Source organism: Terrapene carolina, unplaced genomic scaffold (assembly GCF_002925995.2).
Source record: "Terrapene carolina triunguis isolate 2854851 unplaced genomic scaffold, T_m_triunguis-2.0 Scaffold58, whole genome shotgun sequence".
In the NCBI taxonomy this organism is placed as follows: domain Eukaryota; kingdom Metazoa; phylum Chordata; order Testudines; family Emydidae; genus Terrapene; species Terrapene triunguis.
In genome coordinates, this window is record NW_020664409.1 from 103,771,166 (window position 1) to 103,787,903 (window position 16,738).

Below are 16,738 nucleotides of genomic sequence, written 5' to 3' on the forward strand. Positions count from 1 at the left end.
CTTGTGGCACCTTAGAGACTAACAAATTTATTTGAGCATAAGCTTTCCTGGGCTAAAACCCACTTCATCGGATGCATAGAATGGAACACACAGAAAGAAGATATTTATACATACAGAGAACATGAAAAGGTGGGACTAGCCATACCAACTGTAAGAGGCCAATCAATTGAGATGAGCTATCATCAGCGGGAGAGAGAAAAAAACCTTTGAAGTGATAATCGAGATGACCCATAGAAGGTGTGAGGATATTTTAACATGGGGAAATAGCTTCAATTAGTGTAATGACCCAACCATTCCCAGTCTCTGTTCAAACCCAAGTTAATTGTATCTAATTTGCATATTAATTCAAGTTCAGCAGTCTCTCTTTGGAGTCTGTTTTTGAAGTTTTTTGTTGCAAAATTGTCACCTTCAAGTCTGTCACTGAGTGGTTAGAGAGGTTGAAGTGTTCTCCCACTGGTTTTTGAATGTTATGATTCCAGATATTGTTTCAACTCTGGTCTCTCTTACAGCTGTGTTAGGCCAAGGGGCTTCCCTGGACTTGTCTGATAGAAAGCCACATTCCAGGTCTGCTCTCTCCCTGGATCAGTCCCATGAAACAACTACCACACCCACCCTGCTCCTTTCAGCTTCTTCCCGTGAATGAGCACACAGCTCGCCTCTTGTAGACCTCTGATTACATATTCGAGACCCTTCAGGAAACTACATCTCCCAGCATTCCCCTGTTCTGCACTGAATTAGGATCAGGTCCTTAAAGGGCCACAATGTGCATCAGGAAAGGGCGGTATCCAGCCTATCCTTAAAGGGACAGCCCATTCTATGACACTCCCATTGTACAGATGGGGAAATGAGGCACAGAGAGATTAGGTGACTTGCTTGAGGTCACTTTGAGAGTCTGTGGTAAAACCAGGAATTAAACCCAGGCCTCCCAAGTCCCAGTCGGCCAAGCTGCCTCTCTCACCGTGACAGACATGATCCCTGTCTCTGAAGAGTTTACAATCTAATGGAGAGTATTTCACAAAGTCCATGTGTACACATACATAAGACATTCAAAAGAGATTATTAGACTTTTTCCTCCTTAAATTCTCTACATAAGAATGGAAAGGATGAAAAGTCCCCCACCTAGCATCCAATACTACGGCATGCAGAAGAACAGTGAATGGATTAACACTGTTTATCAACTGCTCAGCCCCGAGGTGGTTAAACAACGAGAGCCGGTTAACGAGGGAAGAAGGCCATACCTATGAAAAGGTGGGATTCCTAACAACCTGGCACAAGCAAAGAATACTCATTATACTTCTATTTAAATTTAAAAAGAGTTCAAAGAACCAAAGACTTTTTTTTTTTTTAAACCACAAACAACTCATGACTGACAGCAGCAAATCCATGTTCTACAGACCAATTTTAGGGGAGAAAAAAAAAATCACAATTATACATTATTTCATCTCAAATAGGGCATCAATGGAAATGGACATTCAGATTAATTTGTTTTTCCACTAAAAGCGCCAGCCAAATTCCAATTATGATTTCACTGGGCCAATTTCATTCCTAGTGAAACATTCTTGACTTCAGTGGGCAGGCTTACACCTTGGATGAATTTGGACCATCCTGCCTACCCAAGTTGACAGGTAGTTTCAGTGGATACAAGATTCTTCTTCACTTTCTCCCCTAGCTTCTTGTGTAGAGTTGCTGCGTGCTGTTAAACAGCTGCTGTGTTCCACCACAGAGTGACTGTGTTTCAGCCGTGAGTGGAGTAAATTCTGTAGTTCATTTCAAAGTTTGTAAAGCACTGTGTGTCCTTTTGGGATGAAAGGTTCTGTGTACATAAAAGTCACTATGACTGGCCCAGTCATCCACCTGTTTTTTTTTTTTGTTTCTAATGCTGTGGCAACAGGACAGTACACACACACACCCACACACACAATGGGGCCCAGGCCTGTAGCTGCTAGTGCAATACAATAAAGCAGAACTCCCACTAGCCATGTTAAACCCCACTGCTGGTGCTCCATGACATCTTCCCTCCACAGGTCTTAAAGGGTGGGCCAAAGAAAGACGAGGTGGATGAAGGACCACCTGCTCTCCATGATACTGTCCTCTACTCACTCATTTTTGAGAGAGAGAGAGAGAGTTAATACTACTTCCTGCAGCACCATTAACTCCTGTGGAGATGCCCTCAGCAGCTTCAAAGGGACTTGACCAAGGACAACATGGGTCCTAATGGAGCCATGTTGCCAGAGAAGAGGAGAGGCTAGCACAGCTATGGAGAGGGACCAGCATCTATCAATGCAAGATGGCTCCTGCCTATGCATATCTTTGGTGCCCTTCCCTGTGGATCCTCCAGACCTGCAAAACTGGGAATCCCCACCAAACTCCTCCCCTAGAGAAGACAGTCTCCTAAAAGCCCAGAAAGACTGAGTTCTTCCTGTGGACTCCTGTGCTAGCAGGGGGCAGCCTACTCGATTATTATTAAGTAAAAGGCGGCCTCTGGATGGGCACTGAGCAACTGAGAGCAAAAGCTAGGGATGGAAGCGAAACGGTTAGACAGCTGGTAAGCTGTGAACACGGCTTATCATGCTGATTGGAATCGACTCATTGTTACCTTGTGCTTCCCCCATCTGACTGTTTTACTCACCAGTGTCTCTAGTCTGATGCTTAGACTGCAAGCTCTTTGGGGCAGGGCCTCTTTGGTTTATATTTGTACGGCACCCAGGGCAATGGGGCGCAGGCCTTTCGATGCTATCGCAACACAAATAATAAATAAAGGACGGGGGGGGGGGAAAACAAACCACCAGAGGAACCTACTGTCAAGGAGGAGTGAGGGAGGCGGCAGAAAGTAGAAAAAGACAGACAACGCAATCAACTGAAAAGATATAGAAGGAAAAAGAACTTTGAAAAATGCAAATAACTGAAGTGACAAAGTAAAGCAACAGACTCCATAAGGAACCCAAGGGAGGGAAATGCAGAAAAAATATAAAGGCCCAGTGGTGAAGCTGTTTTAATTTCAAGAATCAATCATAGAAAAGTACTTACCGTGTAATTAAGAAGAGCCCGCAGAAAACATAAAAACAAGAGCTCTCAGAATTACACCACAGGTGGCACTACAATTAAACAGCAAGATGTATGTATCGGAGGGGGCGGGGGGGGGGGGCAGGAAATTAGTCTGAAACAACTCAAGTATCATACTAGGTGAGTTATGAGGCTCAAACAAAATGTCCTCAATCCATCTGTTAAAGGGGATATCTTTTTCTTTCTCCAGGCCAATGGGGGCTGCGGGAAGTGGCTCGGGCCAAGGGATGTGCTGGCTGCCACTTCCCGCAGCCCCCACTGGCCTGGGATGGCAAACCATGGCCAGTGGGAACCGCGATCGGCCAAACCTGCGGACACGGCAGGTAAGCAAACCGGCCCGGCCCGCCAGGGTGCTTACCCTGGCAAGCCACGTGCCAAAGGTTGCCGATCCCTGGACTATAACATGCCTGGCAGTATCTCTGGCAGAGTCGGTTATGAAGGCCCTTTTTTGCATCCATACCATCCCAGGTTGTGGTCCTGCTAGGGTGACCAGATGTCTCAATTTTATAGGGACAGTCCCAATATTCGGGGCTTTGTTTTATATTACCCCTCACTCCCTGTCCCAATTTTTCCACACTTGCTATCTGGTCACCCTAGGTCCTTCGGATCTTACAAGTTGAGCAGAGTTGAGCTTGGTCAGTGCTAGGATGGGGCACCGCCAGAGAAACTCCAGGTGCTTCAGGAAGCATCACTGATCATTCCTACGTGGCCCTCTTCTCTCTGAATTGTGACTGAAACAATGCCCTAATCTGCAGTTAGGAGGTAGTATGCGGCTGAAGACGCCGTCTCGATCTATGGGGCTCATCAAAGATCTCATGGTATATTTTCCTAGGGCACAAGTGTCAACGCCACTGTCAAGCTGTAACGTGGGTTGAAAATTGTGCCTACTCATACGCTTCCCTTGCTGTTTCATTTGATTAAGAGAGATGCTGTTTCATTTGCTGCCCAGAACTATTGGGTCTTGTGGCTGTGAGGTATTAAACAGATGCTGCATACCGCTCAGAAATGAGTGATGTGATTCCTGGCTACATAAAGCCCTTTGAGAGGAGAGGTGGGGTGGATTTTTTTTGTTTCTCGTGCCAAGGGTGACAGTCAGGACACACACTGCATGGCTTCATCACTTGATACAATTGCAACATTCACAATTATAAACGCTTTTCTGCAATAGAGGGGTTAAATAGCAGCTTTAGTCAGAACTGAGATGCAACAGGAATTTCTAAGGCATCTCCGGGGATAAACTTCCCTCTGTGGAGAAGGGAATTTCCACTGACATGCCAACCGCTTTCTTTTTATCTCAATCAATGTAAACCGTACTGTTTTGGAAGGAAATACCTTAGATCCTATCAGCAGCTCTGTAATTTGACAGGCTTAAGCAAGTAGCAACTGCAAAAATTGCACCTGAGTAAAGAACAATAAAGTTTTGGCTGAAGATAGATTAAAAAAAAAAAAAAAAAAAAAGCATGAATCCAAAAGTGTGCTAAATGTCAATAGAGCTAAAAGTTCCCTAGACTGGCAATACTACAGAATAATATCGCTATTTTGACACCTCATACTAAACTCATTAAGGGCGAACATTCAGTGCATTACGACAATCCAATTCAGGCACTTAAACCAAACTCAGGGAATACCTCAACACTAGAGCGAGCCAAGGCTATATTTGTAATGAACCACATCGATGCCAGAGTAAACAGATTGGGATAACCTGGTAGATGCAAACATTGTTTTCCAACATAGTAGATTAACTCGGAGATATCAGCACTAGCAAAGCAAACATGATTGTGTTGGGGAAATCCATGCGACAGTGTAACCCGGCCTGAAAGTGCTCTCCAAGTGTTAGGTCTCTCACTTGCCAAAGACATTCATTCCTAACCCCATTTCAGGGCACAGACGGCTTGTGTAAATTATAGTTGACCCACCCCGGTGGTTTGTATTGTTTATGGCCAGCTTTGTCCAACTCAGTCCATCCTGAGCTTTAAATAGGATTCTCAGGAAGGGGCTGGGTTGCTGTTGCTATAGAACATGGGTTCTCAAACTGGGACTCAGAACAGATATCAGGGGTGAGGACCAGCCTGCCCTTCCTATATTGGTAAATGGCAGGGGTTCTAACTAGCTCCTGGCTGGGTGAAAGGGGAGTTCTAGGATGGAAGAGATTGGAAACCACCACCGTAGAACCATTTAAGAAGTATTTCAGAAGCAATTTTAAACTAACTGATGGGCCAGGATCAGGCAGTAATTCTCCTCCCTGCATCAGAGATAGTGTAGCACAAATGGATAGGTGCATTAGTGGAGTGCAGACACTCATTCTTCCAAGGCATCGGGTCTTGGCCATTATATACAGAGAGGCAAAGACCCGGTGATGGCAATCCTGGTGTTCATCAAGGGTCTATTTCTGCACCCACTAAAATGAACAGCAAAACTCCCATTTACTTCAGTGGGCAAAGGATCAGTTCTATAGTTCTCACGTTGTTTCTAGAAACACAAGGAAACATTGTTTTGCTACACACAATACTGCATTAAGTTACCTTTCCCGATTCTGCCAGGAAGTTCAGTATCTGTTGTGTAACCTGTCTGGCCATAGTTGCTTATTACTGTGAGGAGTTACTTTTTATTCCACTCCAAATTAGAGCTCTGGTCTACGATACCGCTCCGTCGCCAGCCAAGGTAATAATAAATAGCACTTGTATAGCTCAACATTTTTAGAGTGCTCTGCAAACATTAGCTAGCTAGTCCTCATAGCACCCTGGGAAGTTGGAAAGTAAATATTATAATCCCCATGTTACTAAGTAGGAAACAAGCAAAGAAATTAAGTGCCTTTCCCACAGCCATACAGTAAGGCCCTGATTCAGCAAACGGCTCCAATTCAGTGCACATGCTTAAGTACTTTGCTATCTTTGACGGGACTTAAGCTCATTCTTAAATCACAGCTGAGTCAGGACCTAAATCAGTAGCAGAAGTGTAACGAGAACTCAGCAGGACCTAGCTCCCAGACCCATACTCTAACTCAAGGCGTCTCAATGGGGGGGAAAGGGAGGGGTCATGCCACCCTGGTCATGGCCACCCTACACTTCTCATATGGCTACCTGGGAAGGGGGTTTCCCAGCTAGACCCCAACTAGAAGGGATGGGGACCTGATACGGAAAAAAGGATGTGTGGCATACAAAAGGTTGAGAAGCCCTTTTCTCATCACTAGTCTATGCTATCTGTCCAATTTCCTTCATAAATGGAGTAAAAACATGAATACTGGCCGTTGCGTTCCCCCACATTAGTCATACCCGTGGAAGGCGGAGGAAGCCCTGCTTGGCTACTGTCATGGAGTTCCCATTGTATTCTCTTCCATTACACAGCATTTGGGACAAAAGGGAGGATTGGTGGTCCAAATCCTGCAGATCCCCTAGTCTTCATGGGCTCAGGGCCTTCCCAAAGATTCCCTATGTGTCCACACCAGCTGTGGGTCTCTGGAGCCCTGCTTCCCCTGGTAGAGCAACTTCAATAAAGCCATATTGCCAGAGCTTTCCCAGCCAGCGGCTGACTCAAGATCCACAGCAAGAGGGAGTCAAGATTTCAGAGAGAAAATCTTCAGTACTTCCTGAAAATCAGGTCCAGTAAGGTAGGTAAATTCTATTATTTGCAGATGGGGAACTGGAGAGTATACAGAGGATAAGTGACTTGCCCAAGGTTAGCAGCACCTCTGTTGCAGAGCTAGATTTAGAGTCAAGGTCTCCTGATTTCCAGACCTTCCTTCAATTCCAGGACTCAGGCACAGATCATCCCTCAACTGATAGCATGTAAAGTTACAGCCACCTTCAATTGGCTGCTGATGCCCCTTGATACAAGTTATCATTCGTGATTATTAATGACTGCATTCCAAATAAATAAATACATACATAACTCGTGGAGCTTTTGCAATGAAACCTGAAAGTGGCTGATATCACTGGTCTACAATTTTTGAGAAGTCGTCTGCTTCAGAGATAAAATGTGCTATTTATTATGTATTTTGATGTGCTGAATTCAAATATGACAATTAAAACAACTGGCTACTGTTTCTAAGATATTTAAGTTTTTACATTTTATGTCTATGTATATTGTGTAGATAGTAGAGTTTTAATCATAAATTGTAAACCTAGGTCTTTTCATGTGTTTATGGTTGCTTTACATGATAATATTTCACCTGTCCTGTTTATGTAACACTTTAAAAATCAGCAAAAGGGTTATATAAATAAAATTTATTATGACACAAAAGGCAAAAAACTATTATGTACATAGTTTAGTCCTATTCAGTGTCTACTCGGCGCTTCTTGGCTTGTCTCTTGTATTCATTAAATGGAGCATCTCTTGTCACTGTCCAGCAATAGTCTGCAAGCATTGATGGGCTCCATTTGCCCTGATAGCGTTTCTCCATTGTTGCAATGTCCTGGTGAAATCGCTCGCCGTGCTCGTCGCTCACTGCTCCGCAGTTCGGTGGAAAAAAAATCTAGATGAGAGTGCAAAAAATGTATCTTTAGTGACATGTTGCAACCAAGGCTTTTGTATGCCTTGAGGAGGTTTTCCACCAACAACCTGTAGTTGTCTGCCTTGTTGTTTCCGAGAAAATTTATTGCCACTAACTGGAAGGCTTTCCATGCCGTCTTTTCCTTGCCACGCAGTGCATGGTCAAATGCATCATCTCGAAGAAGTTCACGAATCTGAGGACCAACAAAGACACCTTCCTTTATCTTAGCTTCACTTAACCTTGGAAATTTTCCACGGAGGTACTTGAAAGCTGCTTGTGTTTTGTCAATGGCCTTGACAAAGTTCTTCATCAGACCCAGCTTGATGTGTAAGGGTGGTAACAAAATCTTCCTTGATTCAACAAGTGGTGGATGCTGAACACTTTTCCTCCCAGGCTCCAATGACTGTCGGAGTGGCCAATCTTTCTTGATGTAGTGGGAATCTCTTGCACGACTATCCCATTCGCAGAGAAAACAGCAGTACTTTGTGTATCCAGTCTGCAGACCAAGCAAGAGAGCAACAACCTTCAAATCGCCACAAAGCTGCCACTGATGTTGGTCATAGTTTATGCACCTCAAAAGTTGTTTCATGTTGTCATAGGTTTCCTTCATATGGACTGCATGACCAACTGGAATTGATGGCAAAACATTGCCATTATGCAGTAAAACAGCTTTAAGACTCGTCTTCGATGAATCAATGAACAGTCTCCACTCATCTGGATCGTGAACGATGTTGAGGGCTGCCATCACACCATCGATGTTGTTGCAGGCTACAAGATCACCTTCCATGAAAAAGAATGGGACAAGGTCCTTTTGACGGTCACGGAACATGGAAACCCTAAAATCACCTGCCAGGAGATTCCACTGCTGTAGTCTGGAGCCCAACAGCTCTGCCTTACTCTTGGGTAGTTCCAAATCCCTGACAAGGTCATTCAGTTCACCTTGTGTTATGAGGTGTGGTTCAGAGGAGGAGGATGGGAGAAAATGTGGGTCCTGTGACATTGATGGTTCAGGACCAGAAGTTTCATCCTCTTCCTCGTCTGACTCAAGTGAGAATGATTCTGGTGCATCAGGAACCGGCAGTCCTTCTCCGTGGGGTACTGGGCGTATAGCTGATGGAATGTTTGGATAATGCACAGTCCACTTTTTCTTCTTTGACACACCTTTCCCAACTGGAGGCACCATGCAGAAGTAACAATTGCTGGTATGATCTGTTGGCTCTCTCCAAATCATTGGCACTGCAAAAGGCATAGATTTCTTTTTCCTGTTCAACCACTGGTGAAGATTTGTTGCACAAGTGTTGCAGCATATGTGTGGGGCCCACCTCTTGTCCTGATCTCCAATTTTGCAGCCAAAATAAAGGTGATAGGCTTTCTTAACCATAGTGGTTATACTGCGCTTTTGTGATGCAAAAGTCACTTCACCACAAACATAGCAGAAGTTATCTGCACTGTTCACACAAGTACGAGGCATCTCTGCTCACTTGGCTAAACAGAAATGTGTCTCTTTGCAAAATCAAACACTGACAAATAAGAGAGCACGACACTGTATGATTTCTAGAGCTGATATAGGGCAATTTGTTCAGCAGAGTGATGTAAGCTTTGTTATGATTGCATCATCCATGACTTCTAGGAATAACATGATGCAATTCATATCATGCATGTATGACGCAATACCAGCTTCAGATTGCATCATTCATTGTTTTGCCTAAAAAGCAAGTACTGTCCAAACCCAGTCATAGATTTATTCATAGATCCAGTCAAAGATGTATTTTAGTCATTTCTGGTTTAAATTGAGATCCCTTCCCTTTATAACTCACTTATCCTCCGCCATTCCCAAGTCAAGGGTCGTATATACTGACCCAATAGTATATCTTGAAAACTAGAGCCAATCAAAAATTTTAAGCATCATTTTCGTTCTCAGTGACCCAGAATTAGTAAAGTTTGACTACATTTATTTCAGAAGCATTTTGGCTGTAGAGCAGTGTATTTGTCTGGGTTTTTTTGTTACGTTACCAACCTGAAACCTGGGTTTTAAAAAGACCTGGTCTGAACTTACAACTTCGGGGGAGAAAAGATACAGAACATGCTGGTTTTGACCCAAAACCAGGTAAGACTTGGTGGCGCTGGCCAAGATGTGCTCTGAGTTTGGGGGTTTGTTCAAACCCAAAGCTCGAAGGGAACCTTAAGGGCTGAACACCTACCCAAAGCAAAAATGGGGGGAAAAACATTTGCATAAGCCATTCCAAATGGAAAATATCATGGTTCAGCTAAGCAAGCTGGGACATAGACATCTTGATCAGGTTTGCATATGCAAACTTTTGGAGTGTGATGCAAGGTGCTATTTCCACTGAAGTAAATTGCAAACTCCCCCATTAATTTCAGTGGGAGCGGGAATGGGCCCATTAAAGATGCATCAAATGCAGCCTCTGTGTAGTAAAGGAGAGAACAAGTTAAAGCCAAGAGGGAGCCTGTTTCAGGATTATTATGAGATCACTACTGGTGTCCTTGCTCCAGTACCACTCCCCTGCTACTGCCAAACGTGCCATAGGAATTTCAAACACCTTTTCACAAGCCCTCAGCTATAATCCAGTGATTTCTGCACATTTTGGTTCCCTTAACACATTGCTATATAGCAAGGACTAAATGATACAGTCTTATTCATTGCATAGTCGCAGCTTGGCCTGAGTGAAGACCGCGGGACGTGCCACCAGGTCTGGGCTGGAGGGAATGTATTACAGTACAACCTTTACTGGGAAACGCTGATGTCTTAACTTCAGTGGGCGTTCCACACATGGAAGGTGGGAAGGTACAAGGACCCGTGACTGTTCAAAAAAATAGGGAACACGGAATAATTATGGACCATTAAGGGACTTTTCAGTGTAATTAAGAGAGGTTGGGGGATTTTACCCTGCTTCAGATAGTTGAGGTGTCATAGTACAGGGACAAACAGCAACAGGTTTCCAAGTGGACCTGAGTAACAGGGCACCGTGAGCCTAATAGGTGCGGTTTTCTGGAAGGCTCTGCCACCAACGACGGGAAGGGGGGAAAAGTTTAAGAGCGAAAACTGCAAGCATTTAACGATGATTAAAAAAAAATAGGTCTCAAGAGAAAAAGCCATACAATGACAAATTGACGTTTTCTTTGAAGCAGACATAATTACAAAGCATTTTGCAAGAAACATATTTTAACGAGAGTTCTAATGTGCATTGGAGGCAAAGGAATCTCTTTTGAAATAGCGTAGTCTCCATCAAGAGCTAGCTCTGGCATGTAAGAGAAATGTTTGCCCTAAAATATCTGAAAAGTCAGCAATGGGAGGCAGGCGAGGATTCAGCGTATGCATATACAGATTCTCTCTCACAGACACACGTCTCAGAGCTCAGGAAACCCACCCAAAGATTTTTATTCCTCCAGGAAGAGCCTACAGCCAGCCCCCAGGCCTAACTCTAATACTGAGTAGTACTTTACTCCATGGGTTGTGCCATATGAGTAAAGAGTGGAAGAATTGGCCCCAGCCAAAGCTTCCTCGTCTCACTCATGCGAGTGGTCTCACTCAAATCAAGGAGATTACCTCCATTGATCAAGTGAACAAGACTTGGCCCCAAAATGATCAATTGAGGCATCAGTGTCTACTGGTTAGAGCTTGGGGACTGAAGTCAGAAGGCCTGACTTCCAATCCTGACTCTGCCCATCGATCTCCTGAGTGACTTTAGGCAAGTCCTGCAGGACCAGATTCTGGCCTCAGTTAAATCCAGAGCAATTCCACTGAAGTCTGGTTACACAGTGCACCTGGCACTGGCCACTGTCGGGAACAGGATCCTGGGCTAGACGGACCATTGGCCTGACCCAGTGGGACCGTTCTTGTATTCTTATGTAAGTCAATGGAGACTCTCCAGGCTTGGGCTGCTGTAACGGAGCTCAGGATGTGGCTCTGAACGTCTCTGTGCCTTGGTTTCCACTGGGCAGAATCCCAGTAGAGAAACTCCACACTGCCCCATAGCAGGAGCCATATCTACTGGAACAGTCGAGCCCAATGAGAACTGCAGCATTTTTGTAGATATTCTGAGAGTAAAATATCCCCGTTCATCATCATCACGGTAGTAAAAGTCTTTCTAATTGCCTGTACTCATGCTGAGCTCAACTTACGCATACAAGTAGTCCCATGAGTCTGCAATACTGACTCCCAACCATTACTCTGTAATAATACTCGGTAAATTTTGTAACAGATTAGGGTGGCCAGGTGCCCAGTTTTCAACTGGAAAGTCTAGTGGAAGAGGGGACCCAATAGTGTCCACTCAGATCTACTTCTGGTTACTGTGGGTGGGGAAAGCGCTGGGTCATCCCCCGCGCCAGCCTCTACTCAGCCAGGGCTGCCTCCTATCTGAGCTGGGCAGCTGCAGCTCCCAGCCCCAGCTCTCCAGGTGAGTCACTCCTGATCCGGGCAAATGGAGCAGGGGAGAGGAGAGGTGAAAAGCAGTGAGCAACGGGGGCAGGAGAGAAGAGGAGTGAATGGGGGGGGCGGGGCCTCAGGGGGAAAGAGGCAGGGCGGGGGTGGGGCCTCAGGGGGAGAGGCGGGATAGGGGATGTTCCGCCACTCCTGCTGGAGTCCAGTTTTTAAATAGTAACAAGTTGTCAATTCTATTAATTATGTGTACAATAGCAAATATTGTCATGAATATGACACACTTTACCCCAAAGATCCCGAAGCACTCTGCAAACCAGGCACACACAGCACCACTAAACTGCACCCTCCACATATGTATAAGGCAACAGTAAACTGGAAAACGTGAATGACAATGACAGGAGCTGAAATCTTGGCAAACCATACTGAGGAAAAACTCCTGCTCTTCCAAAAAAATAAGTTGTCATAGAATCTTCAAGGCCAGATTTATGGGTTTGTGGGGGGAGGGTGCACTCATGTGCGTGATGTGTGTACTTCCATGTCTAAGTCACGCATGCTGTTATCATGACGACATGATCAAACCTGGTATTTACACTCAAAAATGGCTAGTCAGTTGCATAGCTGATCATTTGCCATACCAAACTGAAGCAGTGCACATGCAAGTGCAGTGAGCATGGATGAAAATTAAGCGTACAGTTGCCTGCACAGATTTTGCAGGTTCTTGCTTCTCAAAAGCTGCCCCTCAAGGTCCACGGAGAGCAGATGGAATGTGTTATTTTAAGGTCGGAAGCACATGCACACACACCGCATTAAGTACACTAAGGGATGCAGAGTGTCAGCTGTCAAAGAGTCAATGACCACTCTAAGAGCATCAGATATATAAAATGCTATAAAGAAAATGTAAAAAGAACTGCTGAATTAGGCAAGAGCTCTATGTTTAGAGGAAAACAAATTCTACAGTGAGAAATTGGGTCAAAGTGGCTTTATAATAAATATGAGGTGGCGAAAAGGTTACCCAGAACTAAATAAGTTTGGTTTGGTAGAAAATGTAAGTACAGGAAAAGGCTAGATAAATCAAAATACTGATCTGAGTGTGACCTGCAGAATCAACTTGAAAAATGATGGTGATAAAGGAACACTCCTGTGACATCCAAAAAGCTCAGATCAGCTTTAAACCTTTGATTTTCCTTAATGGTGACATTACCAGTTTCTAAGTCTCTGCATCTATCTCATTACAATCAGCCAGGAATCTAGCAGTTACATAGCACCTGGCTCCACAAGTTCAGTATTGTAATAAGTTGACAGAAACATCAGCACAGCATGTAGGCACAGTTAAAATTTTGCAGACTAAAATAAAAAACGTGGGTTATGTACAATTTAATCCAATTCCTCTTGGTTTTTCTTGTATCATTAACTCCAGATCCTGTTGCTACATGTCTACAAAAACTTCTGCACTAGTTTCACCCACAGTGCGCAAAGAAAAAAAAATGGATCCAAACTAATAAACCAGGGTTGTCTTCAGATATTTATAGTGCATGGCTGTTAGGATTACAAAAATTCCTCTTACCTGTAGCAAAAAAGCACCAGAAAAGCTGCCAACTGTCGCCCAATTCCCGAGCCACATTCAACACTCAGCTGAAAAGTACTTTGCAGAGTTGTCAGCCAAAGTGGAGACTGGCACTTGTTCCCCCAGATTGGAAGAAGAAGAAAAAAATACACCAAAACTCAGCAGGGTGCTGGAGGGGAGGAAAAACCCCACTCTCTATATCCTACATCCCAGCAACCGACAGGGACATGGAGAAAAATGACACAGACACACAGAGAAAAAAGACAAGTAAATACAGCTAGAAGGGATTGAGGGAATATGAAGGAGTCCAACTCCAGGGAGAGATGATTTAACTACAAGAGAAGCAGCCCTGAGTAGGGACAATGCTCGGGGTTAGACTAGTCTCTGAGGGAGAGAGCTGGAAAGTGTAATGAACTGGGATCTGGGAAAGGGGGGGGGGGGGAGGGGTTGAGGGAGGGAAGAGGGGTAGGGGGTGTGGTGAAAGGAAGGGAGAGGGATAAGGGAGGGAGCGATCTTGGATTGGAGGGGAGGGGATGAAGCTTTAGGAGGAGAGGGGGCCAGAGAGTGGTTTAAGGAGGAAGGGATGGAGGGAGGGAGGGAGCAGAGAGGAAGGTGACTAGGGTCTGGTTTGGGGAGGGAGGGGCTGAGAGAAGGGGTGAGGGGCTGATTTGAGGGTGTACATGAGGGAGGAGGGGAAAGGGTTTATAATGGGGTTTGCTGAGGGGAGAGAGAGAGAGGAGGGGACAGGGTGTGGAGACAGGAGTGGAGCTGCAGAGCAGGAGGAGGCTGACAGAAAAGGGTGATGGGCTGGTTTGGGGGAGAGGGAGAAGGGGGTTGGGGCTGATGTAAAGCAGGGGGCAAAAGGGAGATAGGGAGGGGGAGGAAGATGAGGAAGGAGCTGGAGGCAAAGAGGGAGACCTGGGAGGAGGGGGTTAGAGTCAGATGGCTGAGAGGAGAAGGGGTTAGGGGTAGGTTTAGGGAAGGGGGAGCAGCAGGAGGAGGGGGCTGGGACAGGGTTGGGCAGGTTTAGGGGAGGGGAGCAAGGGCAGAGCGGGAGGAGGGGGCTAGTGGCAGGTTTAGTGGAGGAGGAGCAGCAGGAAGGGGCTAGGCAGGTTTAGGGGAGGGGAGCGGGGCAAAGTGGGAGGAGGGGGTTGGGGCAGGTTTGGGGGAGGGGGAATGGGAGAAGGGGGTTGGGCAGGTTTAGGGGAGGAGGAGCAACAGGAGGAGGGGGCTAGTGGCAGGTTTAGGGGAGGAGGAAGGGGCTAGGGCAGGTTTAGGGGAGGGGGAGCAGCAGGAGGAGGGGGTTGGGGCAGGTTTAGGGGAGGGGGAGCGGGAGGAGGGGGGGGGGAGGGGCAGGTTTAGGAGGGGCAAAGGGGGAGCAGGAGGAGGAGTGGAGGAGAGGGTGGGGCTGGTTTAAGGGAAGGGGTGGAGGAGGAGGCTCTGGGGATTGAGTTTCAGAGACTATTAAAGCAGCCCAGGAGAGAGGGAAAAAAGCAAGAGGCTGACAGCTCCTGGGCCAATTATAGCCTAACTTTGCCAAGTATTTTGGTCTCTTTACAGCCGCATCTGAAATAACTGTCTGCAGGGGGAGAGGGAGAAGCGGAAGGGAAGATCAGCCTGGCAGCAGCTGGAACTCGAGCCCCTTGGGGGACATTGAAGACCCAGCACCCCTTTCCCCTTGTGGGAAGATGACAAGGGGGCCAGAGAGTGGGGGACACATTCCTAGTGGCTTTGGGAAATAAATGCCCATTTTGGCTTTGAGAACAGGTGGCCTCCTCTTTCCCACCCTCCCTGAGCTCAGTGTCTAAATAAAAAGCCCTTGGCAGGGATATTTTTGGTAGAATTTCAGCACTAGCCTGTTTGCTGGAGCCGTCTGTCCATCCTACACCCACCGCCCCACTGCCACATGCCTCTGCTCTTCATTCCTGGACAGACCCAATGGCCACACTCAGACGCCCAGGAGAAGTTTGGTGTTCATGCGGCGCGTCTTCGTGGTGCTCTCACAATAGGGATGAGGACAGGGCCCGATTCACAGTGCTGACTCCTGCCACTCGCCCATTCTGCCCCCCTCACTCCTGTTCAGTGGCGCCTTCTCTGGAAGCAGTCCTGTTGATTTTCATCAGCCTGCTCTCAAATACGATGCTGCTCGGTGAAGGGAAAGGTGACAAAATCTGACCCAAAGCGAGCAGACTGTCAATAGGTGAGCACAAGCATGGTAGTCCCATTAAGTTCAAAGGGACTGCTCCTGTGAGTAGGTGCTTACCGGTCAGTCTAGTCCACTGAATTCAGTGGGACAGTGGGCTTCATCCTGCTCCCATTGAAATCAACAGCAAAACTCTCATTGACATCTACGGTGCAGGATCAGGGCCTACATCAGAGGTGGGCAAACTACAGCCCGCGGCCCACATCCAGCCCACGGGACCATTCTGCCTGGCCCTTGAGCTCCTGGCCAGGGAGGCTAGCTCCTGGCCCCTCTCCTGCTGCCCCCCCATCCCGCAGCCACGCCACCGCGCGGGCAGCGCTCTGGGCGGTGGAGCGGAGCGCTCCTTCCGAGCAGAGCGGCAGCATGGCTGGCTCCGGCCGGGCGGCACGGCTGCCAGACATGCTGTTCTGAGTGGCATGGTAAGGGGGTGGGGAGCAGGGGGGGTTGGATAAAGGGCGGAGGGTCCTGGGGGTGGCAGTCAGGTGACAGGGAGCAAGGGGGGTTGGTTAAGGGGCAGGGAGCAGTTGGATGGGGCGGAGGTTCTGGGGAGGCGGGGCGGTCAAGGGGGGTTGGATAAGCATGGGAGTCCCGGGAGGCCTGTCAGGGGGGTGGATAGGGGCCAGGAGATGGGGAAGGGTTGGATAGGCATGGGGTCCTGGGAGGCCTGGCAGGGGTGTGGATAGGGATCAGGGCAGTCAGGGGACTGGGAGCAGGGGGGTTGGATGGGGGTGGGATCCCAGGGGGCGGTTAGGGGTGGGTGCGGGTCCTGGGAGGGGGGTGGTCAGGGGACAAGGAGCAGGAGGGGTTGGATGGGCTGGGGGTTCTGAGGGGGGCAGTCAGGGGACAGGAAGTGGGAGAGGGTGGATAGGGGGTGGGGGCCAGGCAGTTTGGGGAGGCACAGCCTTCCCTACCCGGCCCTCCATAGTTTTGCAACCCCAATGTTGCCCTCGGGCCAAAAGGTTTGCCCACCCCTGGCCTACATGCCTAAGTTACTACTTTCTTAACGGAATAGCTCTT

The 16,738-nt window shown here is 47.1% G+C and overlaps 1 protein-coding gene across 1 annotated transcript in view; it reads right to left on the bottom strand.

Moving 5' to 3' along the window:
• Nucleotides 1-13,901, bottom strand: part of COL22A1 (collagen type XXII alpha 1 chain) — a 304,788-nt gene extending 290,887 nt beyond the window's left edge. The window contains exon 1 of the mRNA XM_029913401.1: nucleotides 13,519-13,901. The gene's annotated coding sequence lies outside the window, so the exon portion shown is untranslated. The remainder of the gene's footprint in view (nucleotides 1-13,518) is intronic.
• Between the last annotated feature and the right edge of the window lie 2,837 nt (nucleotides 13,902-16,738).